Genomic DNA, 17,371 nt, shown 5'->3' with positions numbered 1-17,371 from the left:
TTTTACTGAGCCCTGAGGGGCCACTTAAAGTAGAGGCCTCGGGTGACACGGATAAGTAGAAAGTATGTTGACCTTTTATTTGACTTAACAAGAGCTTGACCTGACCTAATCATTTTAGGCTAACGTGGCCCAACATGGCCCCAGTCCTAGAGTCCCTTGACTTTCACAAAAAAAAGGCATTGTCTGCTTTAGCTCAATTGCCAAGTCCTTGTTTTTAAGCAATTATAAAGGTAAGCTACCCATGAACTACCGAGCTGCCCTGTTGGGAAATCTAACCTACCACTTACTAGCTTTTTTCCTCTTTACATTTTATAAGGCAATCTGTATCTGATGCTATATCAGTTTACATGGTAAAAAAAAAAGAATCATTATTTTCAGAAGTGATTAAGTATATGAAACTTTAATTTTCAATTATGCCAAATTCTGTGTTCAAACATAAAAAATTTAGAACATATTTTACAAATGGCTTTAAAGGTATACCACAGAGTTAACACTAACAATTGGGGTCATTTTCTGGGCTTTGATTGCAGACTGGAACCAGGATTTTTGAGTGAAGGCCAGATACAATGAAAGTGGTCACATGGCCTTCTCTGTAGGGACAAGAACTAATTGTGGCATCTTTGTGGTTTTAGTGAGCGACCAAAACCTCTGACCACACATTCAAATCTCCTCTCCCCTCCCAGCCTCCCTCCAGTGGCCAGACATACAATGAGTTTTCACAAAAGCTTCTGCTGTAGCGTCAGTATTCCCCTTCACATGAGTCCAAGTTAGACTGTGGCCAAATTGCTTAGCACAGAAATGTTTTCAGGGCAAAGTCACTACAACCGAGCTGACTGTTTTATCAAGGGCAATCTCATTGAGCAATCTCCCTGTCTAATTCGCTGACAAGCTCAAACGATCAAGCTTTTTTTTTTTGTGAAAAATATTTAAAGGACTCTGCTATTATAAAGTTAAAATATAATCCTTAAACTATAACCCCTACTTTCTACAGCTACACTTCTTAAACCCTATGTTTGTAGCAATTACTTTATTTGCTCAAGCTTAAAACCTTCCTTGCATAGTACTGTAACAGCAGATTCTCTATGGTAACATAAAAGCATTCATCACTCAACTTTCTTATTCTATTAATGAATTGGCATAATGCACAAACAGAGAGGAAAATATTAGAGGATTAAACTGTTTTCATAATTTTAAAGCATAGATTAAAAAGAACTGCCTGGGTATAATTAAATCCAGTAATGTAAGGAGTTCTCAATCCTGGCCCTAAAGGTTGTTCTTATACATGTAATCCAACTAATTAACTAAGTCCTTTCCTAAATCAATATGGGTGTATTGAGGCAGGTAATACTGAAGCGCTGAAGTACTCCAGCATCATGCTTTGTCAGAACTCTGTTGTACAAGCTCAATTGGACAACTAATTTTTTTATTAGCCCCATAGGAGTTTGTTTATTAAGGTTCGTGAGGTTGGGCAACTGAGGCAAAGTGGAGCTGTTTGACAGGTACTCATGTGATTTAAAGGTTTTCCTGCTATTACAAGTGAGACAGGAGCTGAACAAATAAGTCAGCCTGATTGTCCTGAGATTACAATTTCCAAGTCCTCCCATGAAACGCAGAACAAAGAAGAGGGAGGAGAGTGAAGAGGCCCTCTGAATAAACAAGCCTTAAATTCTCACTGAAACTTGGGCAATCTGAGTTTATAAATGCTTTAATTTGGAGCGCTCTTATCCTGGCCTTATGTGTTGACAAATTTCTCTTTAGGCATTGACCAAAAATGTTAAAAAAGAGAGAGAGCAAAATGTTTATTTTACACTTTACAGAGGCTTGTGTTTTCACGATGCTTCTTTTGAAATGCAGACTGTGGGATGGAGGGCTGGAATGGGAGGGGGCAGCGGGAGGATGAAAGCTTTGTTGTGCTTGGGTTTAATGAGCTGGAAAATACAATTGCACTTTTCTGACTGTGAAAATTGCTTTGAGGGCATCATAAATTAGCTGCTGGGAGATGGTTGAATTGACGAGGCTTTGTGTGATCCCTGCGCATTGCTCTCAGTGTGTCAGGCGGCGCCTTCTGAGAGACATGGCCAAAAAGGCACAGTGGAATTCACGCTCTCAGTGTTCGGACAGTCAAGTGCTTTTCATCCTTTTTAGGCCCTCTGCTGTTTGTGAAGGCTTTCAGGCAGAGAATCTGTATTCTGTAACACATGGCTATGTGGTATGCCTTTGCTGTTATAATAAGATGCAACAGGTTTTGTTTACAATTCGTCTGCACATTTATATTGTTTTTGGAGATTATCGGATTTTTATTTTGGAAACAGTAAATGCGCTATATTTATACAGCACCAATGAAATTTCATGCACTTGGATTTCAGTTGCAAATTTACACAATTATCCAATTCATATCTTTCCAATCAGTGGGAAAAAATGAGACGTGTGGTAAAACTTTCTCACTCATGATTCATACTCCACACTTTCATTTTGCGGGCTTCTGTTAGCCTGGCCACAGTTCAGGCTTCTACTGCCTGCAGGCCTGCATATCTCTGCATTCTAATGTGTGGGCCCTGCTGGGTTTTTAACTTTTGCTCTATGTAATTGATGGCTTCCACACTCCGGCGGAGTTCCTCAGCCCTTTCCCTGGCAATTGTTGGTATATTTCTGCGGTTAGGGCTCCTCAGGTCTGCTATTGTACTTGTGATAGAAGTGTGAGTGGGGGCTGAGGAGTGGGGACTGGGAGAAAGTGAAAAAAGTGGCCCCTGATATTTAGTCAACTCCGAAGGGCACTTTTTATTCTGGCTTTGCAAGCTTGGCACATGCCTTCTGTTACTAAGTGGCTTTGTATTGAAAGACTCTGCATCCTCCATTCTTTGGCCCACTAGGTGCCCAGACTTACAGCTCTGGCAGCTGCTGGGCTCTCCAAAAGAGGCTATAGACTACTCTCCACAGGTGAGCTCTCCTGCCAAAGCAATTTCCAATCAAAGACTCTTTTCAGTACACTCAATGGGAATCTGACTTCGTATGTGCCACTGCCCGAGAGAAGCATTCACAATGAGTGCCTTCTCTAAACAGTGTTGCTCATATGGAGTGCAGCCATTCTAGCTCTTTTGCTATTAATATTTTTCTCTCCATGATCAGAACCAATGATTGCAGTAAGTTCCTTTTTTGGATGGTGCATAGGCAACTTTTTTTCCCCCTCCTAGTAATTATCATGAGCTGTTACGCATTACTCATAAGGTGTGGCTCTGCCCTCCTCTCTCTTTCTCAAAGGCCCTTTCTGTTTTGCTCAAGAAACTGCTGGCAAGCTGATACATCTATTCATTTGGCTACTTGAGTGTAATTGCCTTGCACTTTGAAGCCTGTGAGAAGCGAGTGATTTTGCCCCTGCCCTCAAGCAATGCTGGTGACATCTCCAGCGACCTCTTCGAGCCCCTGCCATTGGCAGAACACCTCCGCCGGGGCAGCCACCATACAGAGCAAGGATAATGCAGCCCTGGCTGCTCAATTTCTCCTCCTTTTCATCCCTTTCTTTGAAACTTTTATTAGCAACAGCTTTCACGCTCACATCAAGCTCGCAGTGGACAAGGGAGGAGGGCTCCCTGACGCCAGTGGCCGAAAGTCACTGGAGTGCTTCCTCAACATCAATGGAGTTTGGAGCAGAGGCCATATTGAAAAAACACTGTTTGTTGAATTCACACTAGTAGGCCTATTGCCCTTCCCCTTTTATGTTTCATATCTCATTGGCAGTAACTGAGAAAATCTCCTTTGGATCATGCCAAGGCATGCCGTATATATCTTGATCAGAAGAACTTTAATACATCTTAAGGGCATTACAATTAGGTCACATTAATTAAGAAGCTGCGACCACAGTTTTATTTGAAAGAAGATACGGTATTCTCTGCAAATGTTTCCCGTTCCCCCAAACCACAGATCTTCCCTTAAATGTGCCATTTTTTTGTATTATAATGTAGCTACGTTCAGAGACACATTTAAAGATGTGTTATGTCCTTTGTTAATGCACAAGGTTATGAAAGATAAATGTGCTATCAGAAAAGTTACACGCTGATGCAAAGTTTTACCACACATGCAGAACTGAGTGCCTGAACTAATTAAGTTTAGTAAGTAGATGTTATCAAAACCAGTCTAATTTCAAGCAGTGTTGGAGGCTTTTCTTCTATTAACTCCAGTTTTTGTTATTGTCTGCCCCAGGGTGTTTGCTTTGCTCTTAATTACATTCAGAATTTGATAAGGAGAATTACTGGAGTATTGAGTGGTTATCCTGGAATATTACACATTGTTTTTGGCAGTGAGCCTAAATACTCTGTCTCACTGTTAGGACTAAACCATAGTAATTAATCCAGTAGTGCTAATATAAGCCTATTAAGCCCAATAGTGATAAGAAAAAATATTTTAGAGTTTTAAGGGAGACAAATTAAGGATCTGCTTCTAATTGATCAATAACATTTTAATAAAACTGACTGATCTGACACATCCAATATACTTAGATCCAATATTCTATAGATGATTATTTAGGATTTTTTAAACAAGTACTGTACAGTGATGCTATGAATTGCCTCATTAGTAACCACTTACTGTAACCTGTCTCATCCAAACTATCTATTACAGGGCATCACCTTCATTTAATCACTTATTCACACTCATATATATACACATTCATATGGTGGGCAGTATGAGGTATTGTTCCACAAGAACAGAATGCCTTTGGAATTTTTTTTCTGAGAATGTTCTACAGTACTTGCTGAATGCTCATGGGTACGAGCCACAGCTGGAATTGTCAAAATGTTTGCTCCATTCAAATGTTTTACCACAGCTAAGAGTTTCATCACCATACTCTACTTAAAATCCTCTGTAAATGTCAATCAGGTTCTTATTGTTTATATATATAAATATATAAAAAAATATATATATATATGTGTGTGTCTATTATGGCTAAAACCAGTACAATTTTTAACAAATCACTCATGTTTCATGAGACTATAAATTATTTAACCTCTTATATCTTAGAAACCCCTGCAGCATTACCCTCAGAGTGGGTCTTGTCTTCTTTGATGAAGAAGATGGAAACCAGGTAAACTGTAGACAGACAGACACTATCCCTTGGTCCCTTTAAATTCCTCAACCTCCATGATGTCACCACTTTAGCATACTGTGCATTACTCTGTGAAAACAAAAATCAAAAAACTGTTCCCACAGTTCATATCCAATGTTGAGGAATTAAAGATGAATTTATGATAATAGTTAAAGTTCATTCAATAATCAGTTTATTCAGTGTCCTGATCAGTTGTTTGTATTTTGGGCGCTCCCATCAAGGGGTCACAACAGCGGACAATCTGATCTGCACGCAACTAGGCACCAGATGTCCGCCCATTTTATCCAGGCTTGGGACCAGCATTACATCAAGCGACTAAAAATCGAACTCAGGCTTTCTGCATGGCAGGCGAGAAAGTTACCATCTTTCCTGACCTTATTAGTACATGGGTTATTATGGGTCAGATATGACTTGATTCTGATGCTAGTGTCAGTGGGGTTAGAAGGTCAGGGATGCTTTCATAAGAGAATGGGGAAAAGTAAGCTTCAGAAGATTGGACTGGATGATATCACAGGCTATATGCAAGGCATTATACAGTAAGACATGAAATAAAATACAAAGAGGTCAGATCAACATGTTGGTGTTGGATGAAAGACAATAAAACAAAAAAGTGTTTTGAATATTGCATGCTACTTGTTTTTTTTTTTTTTTTTTTTTTTTTTTGCTTTGAGGTTTTTAAGAGAGAGGAGCATTTCGTGTAGCCAAACCAGCTGGTAACAATTTCAAGACATATTAAAGCAAATCTTTGCCAAAGATTTTCCTTTGGGAGATTATGTAAACCAATAATGTAATTATGATCCAGTTTAGCAAGAATCACTAAGTTCTGCATTATTTATATAAGGAAGGGTTTACAAAGAAGCCAAGCTACTCTGATGACTTTTAGTAGCTGTGTTATTTTAAAACTTTTCAATAAAACCTTCTTTTAATTTGGAATGCCTTGGTGGAATGCACCATCTTTTGGCAGACCTTGTATCAGTCATGTTGCGATTTAGTGTGCCAACATGTCAACATGAAACCATAATGGTTTGAGTGTTTGAATGGTTTTTGAATGTCTGTATGACTGGGCAAGGAATCAGATCCATTATCTAAACATTGGTGCTGTTAGTGAAATTGCATGTGGTAACCATTTTAACACAAGCTAAACGTTTTAGTAAATGAACTGTGCTTATAGAGATTGTTGGGAAATTGAATTGTTTCAGTGAACAGCAACATTCAGTCTTGGACTGTCATGTCTCAATGAAGATAGCATTTGAGGTCACACATTTATTTCAGTGCAGATGTGGTTATTATTTTGCCTAAGTTTCACGTGAAGGGCCATGTGAGAACAGTGTAGACTAGTGTCCTCATGGGCTGTTCGTTACCATAACGAGGACCATATTTGACCTTGGTTGTATGTTTTCCTTTGTGTGTCATGTCTTATTATGGACTAAAAGACTTTAAAGGTCTAGTGGTACAGCAGTGGAGGAAGTAAATGCAAGTAAGGGTAATCTATAGGTCCAATCCCATTGCTCTTTCGTGATCTCTGTACCTCAATCATACTATTCAAGATGGAAAATTACAATATCTTATTTAAATAAAAGCATATGTGTGTGTGTGTGTGATCTAAGGTATTTTTCTCTTTGAATAATATGCAAAACAAGACACTGTAAAATTCCCTCAACATACAGGATGTCTGTAAAATGTCTGAAGAATCATACAGACTATTTCCAATTTAGCATGAATGATGCTTTCAGATTTCAAACACTGTGACAAAGGCTTAATCTGCTCCATTTATACCAAAGAAAACATATCCAACAATCTGCATCTCATTGTTTGCTTGTTATTTGTTACAGTAAATAAACTTATGGTATGTTTCCATTTACAAATGACATAAGATATACTGAGAGGTGCAAAACAAACCCAATGTCTGCATGGAGAGTTGTGAGTGATAGGTTGCCTTATTACTCTGGTATTGTATGTGGTTTTGGCAGAAGTGTAATTATAGCTTCTGTGGTCTGGAGCCAGGCGATCCCGAGGACAATGACGCTTAACAATATACAGGACTGAGATGTAAACCTTTTCTTCCTTCATCCCCATATCACAGAAAGATGTCTAATGAGAAGCATAAAAGAAATGGCACACAATTAGAGAAAGGATAATCTGCAATTTCATTGTATTCACTCAATGAAAATACAGTTCTCGAATCTAGAATCTTGAATCATGAAAGTATAGTTTGGATGAGGCATTTGTTTTGACTGCTGTGTCTTTAGCCTGGCATGAAGGCTAAATCTGGCTGTAGGAAGGCTCCACAGTAATCTCCCTTGAACCCCAGGGTTAATCAAAGCCCATATTGTTATGTCAGTCTGCATCATATATTGTGCAAACACAGACCCGGTTATAATTTTTTTCTTTCAGACTTAAAACATGAGTGAGGAGCGAGAAAGTGAGAGCCTTGGGTAGGCCAAATCTTGATGATCTTTGTAGACTTACAATTAGTCATAAACTACTGTACAGCAGTTTAAAGCAGTGACCTCATGATGTCGATTTTTACTTAAGACTAAATTTGAAAGTAAGGAACATGTCATTTTGGTTCTTTTGATAATTGTCTCCAAATATACCAAGCACAACATTTTTAAAATCATTTTTTATACGAACTGACCTGTAACCCTGTGGAATATTGTAGGTTTATCATATCCTGCCTCTGAAGGTTTGTTCCTCTGACCCTGTGGCATGCCCAAACTTCTCTAATCATTTAAAAATAGAAAATATATATTCAGAGGACACCTATGTGGCCATAAACAGCCCTGCTTTGCATTAAGGGATGTTAATAAAAATGTCATCTTTTGAGCACAGGCTCTATTGCCTTTAAATCAATTGGTTTTGTCGCGTCCTTCAGGGCTCCGTTTTGGTGCAAGGCAGACTGCTTCAATTACCCTGATGGAACCCATGTGGCCACTATCAGCGCTGCCATCTTCCCCCCATGGCCTCTGAGAAGACTGGCTCCTCTCCATAATAAGCAGAGAGCAAACACACTCACTCTCTCAGGCTGTAATATCATCCCACACCTCAGCACTACACCTCCAAACAGACCCACATTAAAGCCTGAGTTCAAAAACAGACAGCGTGGGCACTTTCAACTCAGCATTTTGCAGATATAGATATTTGCCGATTTCTACAATGGGATTATAAATAATAAAGTATTATAATGACGAAAACATCCAAGATGACATAATCTCATATTTGCATCTTGTATTTTTTCCAGTGTACCTGCACATGGCATACACTAAAACACAGTGCTCTGTGCTGATGGTATATGAAGGAGCCACCATGCCAGTACAAATGAGATATGTATAACACAGGATGTCAAAATCATGATAGTGAATCGGATCGCGGCTCAGTTTTGCTTATTGACTCTGGCTCCACTAGCGCCTGTCTGACTGGACTGAGTGGTCTCTCAGAAGCCCCCAATACAATCGCTGGTAGGGGTGTGAGGCAGAGCAGGAGAGACAGACGCTCAGGGAGATTCCAGCTCTACGGGTCACTGCCACTGCACTACCCATGCAGTCTATTGATCTCCAGCCACTCAGAGACTGTGGCACCGGGCCAATTAAAGTGTGAAGTCCTCAGGGAGTATGCAGCTCTGCAGCAATGGCATCATGAGCAGGTTAGGCTTATTTACCCTAAAGCACATTTCTTTACTCAGATAATAATGCCAAAAAATGAAGGTTATGAGTTCCATTCTGATAACATGAAATATATCATATACCATGTATAAGCCATACACAGTGGAAACAGTAATCAGACCATAAAATAAAGGAACTGGGGAAGTTGAGGCAACATGTCTGTTTTTAATATATTGGACAGGCTGATAAATAATAATTTTAATGATATGTTTTAACATTCCATTTAACTTATTGCTTTTCAAATATGATCATACCCATATATCTTTAGTACAACTGTGAAGCAAAATTGTTTAAGCATTTGTCGTTCTAATGATTATTTGTTTTTTCTTAATATTCTGAACAAGATGAAAAATAATATTTATTTTGTAAACTTGAAATGAGAGAAATAAGCCCCAGTTCATAGCTTTGGGAGAGGACGCACATATTTATTTCATAAGGATGAAAGACCAAAATTCATGAAATCTGATCTTTCTGTAGCAGGCACCATTTCATGCTGGAACAGCATGATCTCCACAATAATTCAGAGCCTTTGGAATGGATGGGACTTTGACACGCAAACAAAAAAAAAATTTCTAAAGTAAATGTTTCTGTTCAGAGCCAAATGTGAATTGGAATAGCATTATCAAAGCCAACTGTTCTCCATGGTCTCGAGAGCTTGGTGATTCATATTTTGTTGAGCACTTAGAGGAGTCCTGTGAATTCATGACTGTTAGTGAAGTCACTGCTGCTATGGCACAATCCAAACCACTCATGAGTCTAATCAGAGTGCACAGTTTTGTGGAAATGTTCATTGCTAGTGCTCTAGATCAAAGCAGACATTACATTTAGTAATGAAGATCTAAGATAGGTTGATTACAGATAATCAAGGACAAAGGCTCTGAGCTTACGGGAGTTACTCTTAAGATTATAGTCAAGATAGTCTGTCAAAAGATTTACTGTATGTTTGATGCGGCTGCATCCTAGTGATCAGCGTAGGGGTAAAAAAAATGTGGTCTTATTAGATTTGTTTCATATTGCTAAGACAACAGAAATGCAGGGTCAAATTCACTCAGTCTCCACATCTTTGGCTGTGTCATTTATTTTCGTTCCTTTTGAATAAGGTTAAGAGGGTTGGTCCATAAAAATAAGGCTTATGATTTTTTATTTTGTCTTGCCTGTTCTCTGTATGAACCTGGAGCTACACAGTGTGAAAAAACGTAGCTCTTCTTAGGGCTTGATAGAAACAGGTCATTTAATTCAGCCTGCTTTACAAAATAACCTTTAATTTAGCAAGCCATAGTAAAACTTGTGAGGCTGTTTAATAACATACCCTGCTAATTATCCATCAACATAATAGACATAAATCTTATATTATGAATAGACATATTTTACATGGCCTGAGAAGACTCCAACTATTATATGTTAATTTATATTAATATTATATTAATTCCTGAATCCGGTTGGTATGTAGTTATTGAAAATAAGCTATTGAGTCCCAATAACTTAAACAGGTCTCACAGGTGAAAACAGAACTAATTTTCACTCTTTTTCACCAATCCACCAAAATGTTTGCAGTCAAATTTAGACTTTTTGAAATGTTTTATCCACGTCTTTTATCACTGCATAGTGCATTTACTATCTTGGCAAGAAATGCTACTGTAATACTCAGCAAGGTTATCTGTCACTGCCCTCCCTCCCTTCTGCAAATGCTGACTGTCTTTAACCCAGCTGATAATGCTTTAGCCTTCTCGTAAAGAATAGGCCTCTTTTAAGTGATCCATTAACATCCTGTCCCCAAGAGTCTGACTCTGTCTTCTGAAACAAACCAGGAAACCTTGAAGGAAAACAGGATGGCAGACAAGCTCCAAGATCAAAGACCCCCTTCGATTCCCCGTGCTCGTTCTCCAGACATCTCCAGTCTTCCTTCCTAATGGTTTCAATTAGAGCTTTGGAGAATGTTTCAAATCGTAACCTTATCAATTAGTCAGCAATCCCTGGGTTTGGTTCTAATGGCCCCAACTTAGCTGTAAAGATTTAGTACCTGAGAGGGTGATATTAGTACAGGAAAGAGGGGTCTTCAAGTAGAGGAGATTTACTGCTGTCTGCTTCTGCAGGTCTGCTTCCCAGAGCTGAATTCGCTGCAGTGTATTTGGCCTGCTGTATCCAATTGATTTTGCTTCTTTTTTGTTGGAAGTCTTTGTGTGTAAAGATTTATGACAAAATGAAGTATAATAAGACTTGGTTGTAAGTAAGCACAGATTGTATGCTTGTGAAATACGATTAAAAATGTTTGATGTCTTTTTTAATTACGGTCATTATGGCCATATCTAAAACATATGAACTGTGGCATGTTTAATACACATAAAACAGAAATAAGATAATAAAAAAAATAATATTAATAAAAAAGAAAACTAACAACTACTAAACCAGATATAAAACAAACATCAAAGTGGCAGTGGTAGAGGTCTAATATTAAATTAGTTTAATGATCCTACCGTGTTGGAATGCATACCTGTGCTGCTGCCATTCCTTGCATCTGATTCCACATCTTAAAATATGCACTTTTAAATATGGAAAGTAAGTTTGTTAAGTTTAGACCAATATGCAAGGTCCACTATACCAAGCCTGTAAACCAGTTGACTGATGAGTTTTTATACCACAGGCCAAACTCATGGGAGTAATCTAATTAATTAATGTTCTGATATAACTTGTATGTCACTATAATACTCCTCTGCTTTGATTACAATTGAGATATAAGTACAGTAACAAATCTTGTGTCTCTATTATTTAAAATACATAACTCACATGCAAACATGAATAATATTTGGTATTGATTAAAAAATGTATGACAGTATATGACATTGGTGGGCATTATTCTGAAAGACTTTAAAAAAAAAAAAGTTTTGCATTTGCAGTCCATTTGAATTACACAAACAGTGTGTAATTTACTCAAGTCATGACTCTTTGCTCTTTAACAAACAACATAGTAATTACAACAGAAATATCCTGATTGAATAATAACCTTGCAGGGATATTTTAAGCTATACACACAGTTATAACTTAGCAGGCACAAAAGTAAGAAATATAACAGAAGAAAATATAATTGTCCCCAAGCCATGTTTAGAAAAAGAATCTAGCAAATGTATCATATTTCTTGGTCATTTGTGTACACATAATGAGTTCAGTGACCCCTACAAAGCAATGTATGCTATACTGCATTAAATGTCAGGCATTATTAGAGCAGTGTATTAAGAGTCCAGCCATACTCTCACAGTGGGTTCAGTGACCCTAAAGAGGTGCTCCTGCTGGCAGAGCTCGGCTCACTGACTGGACTGGAAGGGTCAGGGGGCTCCAGCTGGCAGGCAGGCACACAGTGGGACCTGGAGACGGGCCTTTCAGACGCCAGTGCGGGGGAGACACTTTCACCTGACTAAGCGCTGGCCATGTGTCCCACCCCACGCTGCCTCTGGCCTCATCTGAAAGAGCTGAGAGATCAGGCGCAAAAAAAACAGAGTGGGCGTTCACTTTGACTTATTGCTCCACTCTTAGAGGTATTATACTCTCTCTCTTTTATGATATACAAACTGTGAACTCCATTATTAGCTCTAGGTCAAAAATTCAAAGTCTAAGTCATGCTTTACTGTGATGGATGTCACAATAGTTGAATGTGTAGTTTGACCCATCAAACGGCATTGTACTCAATCATTAATTTATTCACAATCAGCAATTAATTACTCTCATAGAATCTAGCATTTCCTGGAATTACCTGGAATCTGGGAAGCTTTTTCTGAGTGGCCCAATTGAGTGCAATAAAACTCAGGAAATCAGCCAGAGCTGTAGCAGTTTAAACCCTTGTGTAAAACTGACTTGAATCTTGGAAAATATCTGTTCATCATCTGTCAACAACATGAAAAATGGTGCCCTCAAAAGTTGCATATTTTTCTTAGCCAAAAGGACATAACTTGTGTTTATCACTGATGGATTGCAGCCACATTCCACTGTTTAGTGCAGCAATGTAAGGTTGCTTCACTTATTATTTTTTTAGAGAAATGTTTTAGAGAAATAGAAATATGCAGATGACATGTATTGTAAGTGCATGTTTTGTTATCTCAAACCTGTTAGTATTTCTATCAAAACAAATATAAACCATGAATGAATGTGTTATTAGCTTATCACTGAATAGTAATTGAGATATTACTTTTTGGAATATTAGAAGCCATTAGACTTATTGCATTTTCAAAACAGTTCAATCACAGGGATTATATAAAATAAAAATAAAAAAACTTTTATTTTCTTTGTCTTTACACTTGGCATAAAGTCAACCAAGACCAATTAACAATGAGTCACTCATTTCATATCAATTATGTACTTGTCAAACCCCTGAATGGAGTAATTATCTTAAAAAGAAGTGTGTTCATCTCACTCTGACAACCGAACGAGGGGCGTCCAGCCTGCCAGCTGTTGCTCTGCTGCCAAAACACAAAGCAGAAAATCCATAACAGACAAAGGCTTTTCCCTTATGAGATGCAGTTTACTGCAGAGCTAAGTGCTTTGGCATGGAGTTTGTGTGAGTTGTGTGGACAAGCAGTGAGATTAGATAATAATCTCACTGCTCAGGTTTTTCAAAGTGTTTTTTTTAACACATAATACATGTTTTAAAGTGCATGTAAACATGATGTTACTTGTCTAAAAAAGTCTGGGCATGGATCTTGTCGAAATCCTTTTAGGATTTGCTTAATCTGTCTCGTGTAAGTCTGAATTTATTATGTGCTTAACATAATTACAACTTACTTCATTTGCAGACTTACTTATTTCACTCTTTAAATTTTATGATCACTACCAAAGCAGCAGTTCATGGCCTCTTATCATCCACTGCCTGACCAAAACTGTGAGGTCAAAGTCACACACTGTAAGATGTTTTTGACATGCCTTAACATTTATTATGGAATTCATGTGTGAAAATGATGCTCCCAGAAACCATCCTTTTACAATTTAAGTCCTAGAATAGCCTCTGCCATTAGGGATGAAAAGAATCTATTTATGGGATAACCTGGTCATACAGTACATGCAGGTCATAAGCAGAGTTTTTTTTTTTTTTGCTAAATATTTTTGCTGAACCTAGACCCGACCAAGTGAAGCAACCTCTTATCAAAACACTGCCTCCAAAGGCTTGTACATTATGCCTGATGGTTGCATCACTTTATGTCCATTTTTTTGGTTATTCTCAATAACCTGTGGCTTTCTTATGGACACACAGCTGTTTAGTCCCAAACCTGTGAGTTCTTGTCATGTTGCATGTGTGGGAATAATCTTATTAAACATATATTTGATTTTTATTGTTGATTTTTTTAATGCAACTTAAAAAGCATTTAAGTGATCTTAAAAGAAAATGCTAATTTGACTGATTATTGGTTCAGTCCAGCAATGTTTATTAACATACCCCTATAATAAAAATAATAATAATAATAATAATAATAATAATAATAATAATAATGAAACTGTTCTCTATTCTGATCCAGCTGGAAAAGCGCTTTGTCTCTATAGCCTAGCTTTGTGTGTCCTATTAGAGGTTATAGGGCTTTGTGAGTGTGTAAAACCATAAAACAGGTCACAGTTGAATGTTTGAGTGTCCATTTTCACATTAGAGTAAGAGCGAACACATGTCCCGTTGTGCCGGTGAAGTGTCAGGTTTCGAAGCAGAGGGGCTTTTTGGTGCGCAGCGCTTCAGCCTCGATGGAGATGACAGAACCACAGCTGACCTCAGAACTGTAGCCTGGCCAGCTCTCATGTCTGTTTATTAAAACTGCATGATTCCTGCATATTCTCTAACTGGGATCATTGCATTTATCATTAAAGCTTGCCCAAGGCTGTTAGGAAGAGGAAGGACTGACAACCCGACATCACAAATAACACAAACAGTTCTTTGACTGTTTCCAAGCCTTAAGTGCATCACTATACATGAATGTGTAACACTTAATGTTCTAAATGATTGGCACAACAATAATCTAATTTAGAAATGGGGCTTTTATGAAACATTAGCATTAGCAGAGTGGAAAATGTGTTAAAATAAAAAAAGTACAGATCACAGTAAATATCTTTTAAACCAATTTAACTGTTACCAGATGTTGATGCATGTGTTTATGTGAGGGAGCGTATAGGTGTGTTTGTATGTGTGTGTGAGAGAGAGAGAGAATTAGGCAATTTATTATAATCTAGTTAAAATAACTTTTGAACTCAGTTTCAACAGTATGTATTTGATTTTTTATTTAGCTTCAGTTTAAAAATAATTCCTAATGTTTATTATTATCATTTTATATTCATAGTCATATGTTGGTTGTCAGTGTGAGTGTCTGTTGCCTTGCCATTAATTACTATATATTCCACTTAAATAGGTATTGACAGGTTACTGAGTGTTCAGTGTGTTTCCGGTGATTCAACAGGGTATGGTAAATTTATTTGTCTGAGTCACGCAAAAAAGGACTAGTGAAGAAAGTTTTATGATAATGTTATAAACATATCATCAAGGGCACTTCTCATGAAAGCACAACCACTTTTACACTACACTTTATGACCCACAGCAGAATTACTTCCCAGAGTCAATAGTTTCTGTCACATTAACATTTGCAGTAAAACTCAGCAAAGCGGTCGTAAATCAAGTGTCTGTCAGCAGACTGGCTGCCTCAGAGTGAATATGAGTGCTAGAGTGTAGCTAGAAGTGTGCTGTCTGCAAGGGGAAGCCACAGTCTGCTTGAGGCTGTGCCAAGTGGTTCCAGCGACCCACTCTCTCTCTCTCTCTCTCTCTCTCTCTCTCTTACACATACACACACATTTTGTGTATCAGCCACATCTGCATTGGGTGAAGATAGAAATGATCAAACCCCACTGCAGCTGTGTGGGGCAACAACTTATGAAGACATTAGTGAAGTGTGAAGTACGAAAATTCCTGAGCCTGGAACGTAGAACAAAGAAATGACCAATCCAATTAGTATTTTATCAATGTGGCCTGATGGAGCTCATGGCTCACATATTAAGCTGGGAGTAATTTTAGAAGTTATACAGCAATCTGAAGCACTGAAGTGTAAAAATGTGTGACTAAGCAGAGAAAATATTTGGCATAGAGTTTAATATTCAAGCCTGAAACTCAAACGCAAATATAGAAAATAGGCTCCTTATAAATTCACAATGGAAATCTGCCATTGTTGCTAAGTCACTCATCACATTAATGACAGAAATAGTATCAGTCACTTCCCTTTTAACTTTAAGGCCTATCATATTCAGTTCTTAAGCAGCTTAATGACCATCAAGTGCATAAATGGGCGTTCTCTATTGACGTTATTAATGCCCATTACTCTGAGGCAGGTTTGTGCTGTCTTTTTGACCACAGACCAAACTGTTAAGTGACAAGGCAGATTATCTTGACCCACAAAAGAGGCAATCATATTCCCCACAGTGTAAAGTCTAAACCTTCCTGGAGAGCATAAAGACCTTCACATTAAAAGGCTAAGCAGAGAGAAGACAGCATTCATGAGTTAATAGCCAAATGAACTTTCCTAATTTAGCAGTTAGGGCTGCACAGAGTGCTTGGCCCTTATGATGACAGTAGGACTGAGCCTGCTTTGTTGACATGTATCGTTAATAGGTGAGCTGAACGAACCCTGGTAATAACTTCCCCTTTCCATGATCAGAAAGCTGTTCCCACGAAAGCGAGCACCAGAGGACAATACTCCCCTGGCTCCTTTCTCGGACATGTGACACATACACACACACACAGAAAACACACTCTTCACTCTCCACTGCCACTGAGCTCAGCTCAAAGTTAAAGAGCTCATTTAGTTCCACGACGATGGAGCGTATAACAAGGCTCTATACAACAGTCAGCTGATGGTTGTCATCAGAGCTGGTTTGCGTGTATCTCAGACCGTCCTCTCTTGCTTTAATTACCCATTTTTGCTCTCACAGCGGGGCCCTCTCACAAATTATACGGCATTGTTGTGCAAAGATTGGCCTGTCATCGCACGAGGAGGGGAGTGTTTCAGTGTCGCCATTGTGGCCCCTGGTGCCCGGCTGCGACTGTACATAACACACCCCTGCCTGCCATTACGCCTGGTGCCAGGTGACTTGCTGACCCAGACAGCATTCTGCCATGTCAGCTTGGCGCCACAGAGTGGGGTTCGTTCCTGTTTTCAGACAATAGGCAAACTCAAGCTTCTCTAAAGATGAGTTTAGGCTCATGATAATCCACCCCCCTCTGTTTTTCTCTTCTTCTCTACACCCTTGGTGCTCAAAGCAATAAGACACATGTGGGTCTTAATCACCTGTTATTATAGGTCCGTCCAGAGGAATGCCTGTATGCCTGATCAGGTATCATGTGCCTGCGACAGTTTAGGCAATCTGTAAGTATTTTCTGCAATTTAAGGAAGGTAAATTTTTTATTATATATGTCTCTATATATACAATATATACAATATTTTTATAGAGGGAAGCAATGCTTATAGACTTATATATAAATTGTAGGTGACAGAGAGAAGGTTGGGTGAAAAATGTTCCTTTGACAAATAATTAAGGCTACGAGCATGGCAGCAATTATACATACTGTACATAATATACATATTGTATATATAATTCATCCTAA

This window comes from Clarias gariepinus, chromosome 8, assembly GCF_024256425.1.
Source record: "Clarias gariepinus isolate MV-2021 ecotype Netherlands chromosome 8, CGAR_prim_01v2, whole genome shotgun sequence".
Taxonomy (NCBI): domain Eukaryota; kingdom Metazoa; phylum Chordata; class Actinopteri; order Siluriformes; family Clariidae; genus Clarias; species Clarias gariepinus.
Note: the sequence above shows the minus strand (reverse complement) of the source record.